At 40.5% G+C, this 9,691-nt stretch overlaps 1 long non-coding RNA gene across 1 annotated transcript; it reads left to right on the forward strand.

The window, feature by feature from the left end:
* The first annotated feature begins 701 nt into the window (after nucleotides 1–701).
* LOC134484713 (uncharacterized) lies at nucleotides 702–1,524 on the forward strand. The gene is made up of 2 exons (XR_010062403.1): nucleotides 702–1,030; nucleotides 1,385–1,524. It is a non-coding gene; the product is annotated as an uncharacterized LOC134484713 (long non-coding RNA).
* Nucleotides 1,525–9,691: the final 8,167 nt, after the last annotated feature.

The raw sequence follows: 9,691 nt of genomic DNA on the forward strand, positions 1-9,691 counted from the left end.
TCCTCTAATTTTTTGTATACTACATGATTCCCTTAACTGAAATAAGTCTATGCATGCTTATTCAGGCACAAACAGATCCATGGGGAGACGCCCCGACTAAAAATGTCAACTACTACTCAGATGTTCTCTATGTATACAGTCTGAGGAACAGTCACTTCAGTTCAATTGTTTAACTGAAGAATACTAAGCCATTTTCAAAATTAAAAAAAGAAAAACAAAACAAAACAAAACAAATTACAAAGGCAAGGATTGAGATAATGCTTTTGTCTATGTAGAACATTAATTTAAGCCTCACATACAAATGTGTGATGTGAATTAATTTCAACCAATACTCCAGAAGGAATAATATACTTTTTTGTATGGTCTCTCTGGATTAGAGTATGATATCAATACAGTCTTCCGTGACAGATTTTCAACCACATATGAACATCTGAGGACTCCAGCAGAGTAACTCTTGCTCAACAAAATAACCTTAATGTTATTTGTGACAGTGCCAGGGTCCACTTCTTGTTATGTATCAGAGATCTGACTCATTTTTAAGTCTTTCTTTATCTCATGCTAATTTTTATGCTGCTTGATCAGAGGTTGGTTGTAATTTTCCTCCCTGCTGAATTCACAACTACAAGAAAGTGTTTCTTATGAGAAGGCCTTGATATTCTAGAATGTAGAATGTTGTTGGCTATGGCTTTCCGTGGCTCCCACTGTTCTCTCAAGGTTCATATCAGTGAAGAAAAAGCATTCAGAATGGAAAACACTATTGTTCTGACACAGGACAGACAAAATCCACCGAACTTTCCTTGCATGGGATTAGAACACAGTGGACAGGAGATACAGTCAGCATAGTCAATTAAATGCTCCCCCTTCGTATCCAATGGACAAATGTTTACCCATCTGGTTTGGCTTATTAGCCATGCTTGCTTAGACTGCTTACCCAGTTCCCAAGCTGTGAAAAATAGACTTTTTTCTTAGCAAGGGATGAAGTCGTGGAACAACATCTTACTTTTGCTCACTGTTTCCCCGTTCCTACAAGGTAAGCAGATTCCTCCAAAGGAGATTCCATTTCCATAGTCTCCCTCCATCAGATCTGAAGCTCTGAGCCCAGTAAACAAGAATATGTCCATAACCATGACAAAGTAAAACTTTTCTTTCTTCAGTGCTGGGGAGGATGGGAAGCTGTGATGGTATCTTCTTTATTGTAGGATATCTTGAGACAGGAGAGGGGAAAGAGCTTTGGAGGAGGGGAAATCTTGATCCCTTTAGAGTTTAAGTATAATAATAATAATGGTAATCATCATCATCATCATCATCATCACCATCATCGTCAAAAGTAATTTAGACTGGTGAGATGATTCAGCATTTAAGAGCCCTAACTGTTTTTCCATAGGTCCTGAGTTCAACTACCAGCAAAATCATAGTGGCATAAAACCATGTATAATGGCATTAAACTTCCACTTCTGTTGTGTCTGAGAGTTACAGATACTCATTGAAAACAAATAAAATAAAACTTTAAATAAAAAAATAAAAGTTTACTTATCTAAGTTTAAGTTACTATGCTTCTGTAGCTTACCAACTTTCTGTGTGTCTGAGGACATAAAATACATTCTCTGTCTATTAAAATCCATGATGAGAGCTCACACATTACTTTCCGTAACCCAAGACACTTATTCAAACCACTGCTTCTGCATTTCTGAGAAATAAAATAGCTTCCTATCACACTACTATCCTTTCTTTATGTTGTGATTCTGAGAGGAACATAAGAAAATTAATTTGTACATGAGGACATTACAGTTGCATTTTCCTGTGGTCTGAGAAAACTGAGGTTATCACACAGGGGTCAGGACTGTCTACAAAGAAGTGGGTACAATGACTACTTCTCTTCAAATGCTGTTGGTGCAATGGTTACCTATGCACGTGAATTTTCCAACTCACATGTCATCTTCTGGAGCTCATTAGTCAATTTCTACAAACTTCTTAATCTGTTGCACTTGCTCACTGATGCTGGAAGGTTGGGATGATGCCTTCCCCGGAGACACTGTAGATAAACACAAAGGAACATGCATAGTAGTAGCCCAGACACAGGAGAAAAAATGCAAATTCCCCAATAAAGCATGACAAAAGGGGAAGTCTACAGACACGAGGAAGCACTGAAAGAGGAGGAAAGCTCTAGTCAAGCTGGATCTATTAGCTATTTTCTTTCTCCCAACCATGATCGATAGACATATGCCTCACTTCCTTCTGCAGTCCCCCTGGCCCTTAACAACAAAATCTGGCCAAGACATGAAGAAATGGAGGACATTTTCAGTACATATCTGATGGGATGCAGGTAAGTCCTGGAGTCATTAGTGTTTAGGACCCCCAATCCTTAATCATGTATGTCCAAGACAAAAAGAGATATTGATGCATGTCAAGGGTAGAAGCCCTTGTCATAAAATTCCAATGGCATGTCCAGGAATCCTCTGAAGATAAAATTCAGTACTCTACACTGAGAGTCAAAATTTTTATTCCTGTGGCTCTTCTTGTAATTCTTCCTCATTCAGAATGAAAGTAAGAAACTCATAGTAGACCAGCTGCATGCTTGACAATTCCTGGTCTCTGCCAAAAAATTATCAGATATTCTTCATGCATGAATAGTGAAAAGTCAATTCTCAAACACAGCCCACAAATGGTCCTCACCACCTTAGGTAGCACACTCAAAATGACAAAGAAGAAAATAAAATGAGAACATAGTTCAGAATGCTTGTCAGTGATGCGATGATTCGACACAGTTAATCCATCTCAGGGACATCTTCTGTAGATAAATGACCAATTTCTCCAATTTCTTCATCTATTCCTCCTGATTAGTAATATTGGAGGGTTGGGATGATGTCTTCCCAGTAGGCCAGGAACATAGATAAATACAATTAAGCAAAGACTTGGGGAAGATCCACAAACTACAACAGTTTGGATAGGGGAGTAAAAAATACAGAAAAGTTTTAAATTCTGATAAAAACTTCCCTCAGAGCCTCAAAAATAGCTTTTCTTAGCCGTGAGGGTGGTTATGATGTGATCAATGGTTCACAGTTGTGGCTACAGGTGCACTGATTAACATATGTGTAATTTGAGTCATCAAAAGCAAACACTCAGAGAAAGCATGATGGGTCAATCTTGGAATGAGCAATTAAGAAGTGAAACTGAAGTATAGAGAGGTATCATCTGGAAGAAACAGACTGACAGAGACAAAGACAGAAAGACAGACAGACAGATACAAACACACACAAACACACACACACACACACACACACACACACAGACACTCACACACAAAACAAAGCAGAAGTCATAGGGAAAAATATGTTGTGGATCATTGGCAAGGAGCTTCAGCCAGGGAAGAAAAATCAAATTCTTCATTTGGGGGCCACATGTGACAACGTCTATACTCCTGAAAGGCAGTCACTACTACATTTATATACAACATCCATTAGGAAAATACAGACAGGGAAGTGTAACATAAGGGAAGAGACTAGGTATTGTTACACGATGCATGTTTATTAAAGCCCCATGTTACCTTTCTCCTGATGCTGGTAGTCCCTGTAAAGAGAAGCCATGGTCATCCTGGCATGCATTTCTTTTATCTCTGAAAATTTTTCTTCCATACATGATCGTTGGCCCCTAGGCTTGTTGGGAGCTGTTGATATTCTACATCTTCTCAGTGGTTAAAGTTCTAGTCTAGTAGATTTGGACAACAGTTATATTTTAAATTGTGGTTCTGCAATAGACAGCAATTTCAGATCACACTGGAGTTTATGAGAGAATAAAGTGCATGAACTGAAATGAAATATATTATCATTAGTAAAGATTGTTGTAGGAAAGCTGAAAAACAGGAAAGAGAGGCAGACAGAAGGAGAAAGAGAGATGAGACTGAAAGACAGAGAAAGACACATACACAGAGAGACAGAGTGTAAAAATATGCCTTGTGTATATGAAGCCAGAAAATAATTTGTGAATCTAGGAGACAAGACATAAATGACTGCCTGTAAATCCCAGTAACTAAAAAAGAAGCCTGGAACCACTTGTGCTATTGAGATCATACAAGATTGGTATATACCAATGTGAGACACTAGACTTCCATGTGCAAATCCTTAGCCTAGAAAATGTAGTTATGTTTGTCCAGAAAACAAAACAAAACAAAACACAGATTTGTCCTCTCTGTCCCCATTCATTACTCTGATCTCCAATGTCACAAGAGGATAAATGGTCTTCCACTTACCCTGAAAAGTAGCTCACAATGAATAGCAGCTATCTTCAACGTTCCATCATCTGAGCCTACCCTTGTCTTGTGGATGGTACTCAGGAAGCTAACTGACAGGTTAACCTTTGCCTAGCTGGGTGTCAAATTTCAGACATGATACCACAACCTGTGATTGTCAACACTTCCATGTTTCTAATGGGAGGACAGTGTCACAATGGCCTGATACTCTCTTGTCACGCTTTTTTTTTTTATTAACTTGAGTATTTCTTATATACATTTCAAGTGTTATTCCCTTTCCCGGTTTCCGGGCAAACATCCCGCTCCCCCCTCCCCTTCCTTATGGGTGTTCCCCTCCCGACCCTCCCCCCATTGCCACCCTCCCCCCATAGTCTAGTTCACTGGGGGTTCAGTCTTAGCAGGACCCAGGGCTTCCCCTTCCACTGGTGCTCTTACTAGGATATTCATTGCTACCTATGAGGTCAGAGTCCAGGGTCAGTCCATGTATAGTCTTTAGGTAGTGGCTTAGTCCCTGGAAGCTCTGGTTGCTTGACATTGTTGTACATATGGGGTCTCGAGCCTCTTCAAGCTCTTCCAGTTCTTTCTCTGATTCCTTCAATAGGGGACCTATTCTCAGTTCAGTGGTTTGCTGCTGGCATTCGCCTCTGTATTTGCTGTATTCTGGCTGTGTCTCTCAGGAGCGATCTACATCCGGCTCCTGTCGGTCTGCACTTCTTTGCTTCATCCATCTTGTCTAATTGGGTGGCTGTATATGTATGGGCCACATGTGGGGCAGGCTCTGAATGGGTGTTCCTTCAGTCTCTGTTTTAATCTTTGCCTCTCCCTTCCCTGCCAAGGGTATTCTTGTTCCCCTTTTAGAGAAGGAGTGAAGCATTCACATTTTGAACATCCTTCTTGAGTTTCGTTTGTTCTAGGGATCTAGGGTTATTCAAGCATTTGGGCTAATAACCACTTATCAGTGACTGCATACCATGTACGTCTTTCTGTGATTGGGTTAGCTCACTCAGGATGATATTTTCCAATTCCAACCATTTGCCTACGAATTTCAAAAGCCGTTGTTTTTGATAGCTGAGTAATATTCCATTGTGTAGATGTACCACATTTTCTGTATCCATTCCTCTGTTGAAGGGCATCTGGGTTCTTTCCAGCTTCTGGCTATTATAAATAAGGCTGCGATGAACATAGTGGAGCACGTGTCTCTTTTATATGTTGAGGCATCTTTTGGGTATATGCCCAAGAGAGGTATAGCTGGATCCTCAGGCAGTACAATGTCCAATTTTCTGAGGAACCTCCAGACTGATTTCCAGAATGGTTGTACCAGTCTGCAATCCCACCAACAATGGAGGAGTGTTCCTCTTTCTCCACATCCTCGCCAGCATCTGCTGTCACCTGAGTTTTTGATCTTAGCCAATCGCACTGGTGTGAGGTGAAATCTCAGGGTTGTTTTGATTTGCAATTCCCTTATGACTAAAGATGTTGAACATTTCTTTAGGTGTTTCTCAGCCATTCGGCATTCCTCAGCTGTGAATTCTTTGTTTAGCTCTGAACCCCATTTTTTAATAGGGTTATTTGTCTCCCTGCATTCTAACTTCTTCAGTTCTTTGTATCTTTTGGATATAAGGCCTCTATCTGTTGTAGGATTGGTAAAGATCTTTTCCCAATATGTTGGTTGCCGTTTTGTCCTAACCACAGTGTCCTTTGCCTTACAGAAGCTTTGCAGTTTTATGAGGTCCCATTTGTCACTTCTTGATCTTAGAGCATAAGCCATTGGTGTTTTGTTCAGGAAATTTTCTCCAGTGCCCATGTGTTCGATATAAGTTAATTATTTTTAGACAGTTCTTTTTGTTTGTGTGTGTGCACTGTCCCTTGTAGACAACAGCTTTTTGTTTTCCTCATTGAGGATTATTGCTCATTTGTGAGCCTTCATTAACTCAACATGAAATTGTTAAAAAAATATTTATCCTGTTAGAATAGGCTGCATCTTTTTAACAACTCATTAATAAACAAGAACAGTGAAAGCAAACCTCAGGCTTTTAAGATGACTTATACAAATTCACATTGTTTACCAAGTAGTGGTAGTTTAAGAACTCTACTTAATAGGCAAAATAATCTTGCTTTACATTCAAAAAAAAAGAAAGGTTTCGGAGCTGCAGAGGAACAGCCTTGAAAGATGCTATTGACATGGAGTCTCAGCCCATGAGGAAGACAACAGAATACAGAAGTCTTCAATTTCCTGCTAGAACTGTGGCAGTGCACATGTGCCCTCCTGAAACTTGGGTAACTGACATAGGAGAGCCTGGATTCTGAGGCTACAAAGGGACGCATTGCGCTTTCTCATTACCAAGCCCAGTGCAATACAAAACAGTACAACTCAGAAAATGGTCTCTCCTGCTCTTGCAGTTGCAAGGGGAAAGGAGATGTAGCTTTGGACAGTTCTCAAAAACCTTCTGAGTCTCCACTCTCCAGCTCTGAGGCCAGTTTGTTGGATGTGAATTCTATGATCCCAAATTCATGTTCAAAAACTTTTTCCTATATTCCAGCTTTTCATCAAAGATGCTAATAACCAAAAGCTAAACAAAAAGCCATGGCTTCTTAAGAACTTTTTACTGCTTTCATTTTGAATGGCTCAGGCCAACATCAAGGTGACTAAATCTGGGGTTACCATGCGAAAGTCTCAGAGGTATTGGGCCTGAACTGGGAAGATCTTTTCAGATACCCCTGGAAGGTTCTGGACACACATACAAGGGATATATTGGTGGAACTCTTTATCCTAGTATCTAGATGTGGAAATGGCACTTCCAACTCCTATTTATGGATGGCTTAACCAGGGAGATTGGCTCAGTGGTTCAGAGCATTGGCTGTTCTCACAAAGGACCCAAGTTCAATTCTAGCAAGTAACTGTGAACTCACAACCAAAATGCTCTGACACCTTCTTTGGCTTTCTAAGCATCAGGCATTCATGTGGACACCACATAATGCAGACAAAATACCCACACACATTAAATACATAAAAACTGACAATCGAATAAATAAATATCATGTGCGTATCCTGAAAAAAAAAACATGACAGTTTAAAATAAGGAGATAACCAATGATAAAGTGTCTCCCTATCATTGAGAAATTACTGCTATGGACACTGTAGCTCAGGTCCTCCTCAGTACTGGAGAGTGAGGTTTCACTGAAGTATGACAATGTTTTGTTTCCTGCTTGCATCACTCAAGCTTCTCTAACTTTCCATACAGCACAGTTCCAACTGTTAGAATTGATGTGTTTTATAAAAAGTGTAGAGAACCTTTCTGTTGCTACTTGCTTCTAGACACTTAGCAGGAATCTCACATTATCAGAACAAAAGAAAAATCCTGGGGCAGAAATCTTACTTTGGGTTTGAACTAAGAAAATAGACCCTGATTAAGAACATTTACATTTGAGTTAATGCAAAGCTCAGAGCAGGGTCAGCTGAAGCTTGTATGGCAGTCCTTTTGTATTAGTCATCCTGATTAGTCCCCAAAAAGGGTTTACAGGATTTTGTTTATCACCTCGACTCAGAATTGATGTGATCATTCTGCATGTAATTAAAGTGACATAAAAGCAGACTGAGAAAATTAAAGCTACTTCAGCCTCAGAATGTAATATTAAATGTTGCCTAATTGTCTTTTCCTTTGTAATCCTCACTCCTGTCCTGGAGAACCTGTTGAATGACTGACCTGGCTTGGTCAAAAAAGCCAAATTTATGATTTAAAGAGTGTACTGGAGGGGATACCTCAGCCGGCCCATGCTGAGGCATCCTCCCCTGCACATCCAGACACCAGTCATTAGATGGGGACTAGTATAGAATAAAGTTTATTTAGGGGCATGGGAAGGGGAGTTGAGATCGGAGTACAGGCAGAGAAAAGGAGGAGATGGAGAGAGAGCGAAAAGGGGAGAGAAAAGAAAATTATACAGATTTAAGGTTTAAAATATAAAATAAAAAGAATAAGTTTCAAAATCCAGACATGGTGGGGCCTGACCTATGGCCAAGACTGACGGGCCACTAAGAAACAGAAGGGCACCTCCCCCAGCTTATTCAGAGTCACACCTTAACCAGACCTCTTTCAAACCCTGATAAGCCCCTAGCTTCTAAAATCCTCTACGCCCCAGTCAGCACGTACTCTTCTGCTGTGTTGTCTGTTTGAAAGAGCCAATCACTTATAGCCACGGCAAAAATTAGCCAATTGTGTGTAACCACGCCAAAGCCCCTAGCTTTCCCTATATAAACCCCTCACTTTTAAATTTCTGGGTCAACACCTCTGTCTCTTACGCAGGATACATGTCGGCCCAGAGTTCTCTATAGTAGGTCTCCATAATAAACCTCGCCTTTGCTTATTACTTATTATTATTATTATTATTATTATTATTATTATTATTATTATTATTATTATTTGCTTGAATAAGAGTCTCTCTGCGTAGCATCTTTTATTTGGGGGCTCGTCTGGGATCTTTGCGTCCACCTCAGACTCCGAAGACCCCTTGGAGGTGAGTTGGATTTTTGTCTGAGTGTTTCTGTGTGAGCGGTGCTGCATTGGTCAGTCTGTGTTTGTCTGTTTTGGTTCCGCCATGTTTATGTGTGCACATGTGCGTGTTGGTACAGATCGGGAATCTCACTCTTAGAGACGGCGCTTAGAGAGTAAAGTGGAATCTTACTCCAGTCAGTGCTTGAGAGTGGAAGTAGAATCCGACTTTGTGCAGCTGCTTTAGTGATCCGTAACTATCTTCCGGCTGTGCAAGTGCGGGATGCCCCTGGGTCCGCAAGGTGCGGCCCCTGGAAGACGTTTCACGGGTGGAGGACAGTTGAGAGAGCCTGGCTGTGGGCAGTCATGAGGACCTGATTGTGGTTTTCTGGAACAGAGGAGTCGGAATGCTCCTTTTACCTAGATGGGAGCGGAAAAAAATCCCATTTTTTCGGAGGTCACATTCAGCTGCTTATTTAAGTATAGGTGCGGACAAGTGTGATTGGACTTATTAGTGTCTGTTGTCTGTATTCTGTTTATGTGTTTGGTGTTCTTTTTCTTTGCCATGGGGCAGACTTTGATAACCCCTTTTTTATGGTGGACCATTGGACGGATTTTAGGACAAGAGGACACTCTGGAATTCTGTTGGGAGGTAAAATGAGATGGTCCGTCTCATCCCAGAAGCAGCTAAGGTTAAGCTGCAGTTTGGACGAGGTACTAAAGGTACCAGGCATCTGTGGAAATTGGTTTTAGGATGCTTTGTCTTGGTCTTGTTTGTCTGGTTTGTTTTCTGTGCTATTGTCTAGAATCTTTTTGGCTTTTGTTTTGTTTTCTAATTTGGACTGACGACTGTGTTTGAAAACTTGGACTGACGACTGTGTTTGAAATCATGAAACTGTTTGCTCTTTCATCAATGATTCTACTTGATCCTCTTGGTGCTTAAGTTAAAAGTTAAAAT

The sequence above is a fragment of the Rattus norvegicus genome, assembly GCF_036323735.1.
Source record: "Rattus norvegicus strain BN/NHsdMcwi chromosome Y unlocalized genomic scaffold, GRCr8 chrY_unlocalized_34, whole genome shotgun sequence".
NCBI lineage: Eukaryota > Metazoa > Chordata > Mammalia > Rodentia > Muridae > Rattus > Rattus norvegicus.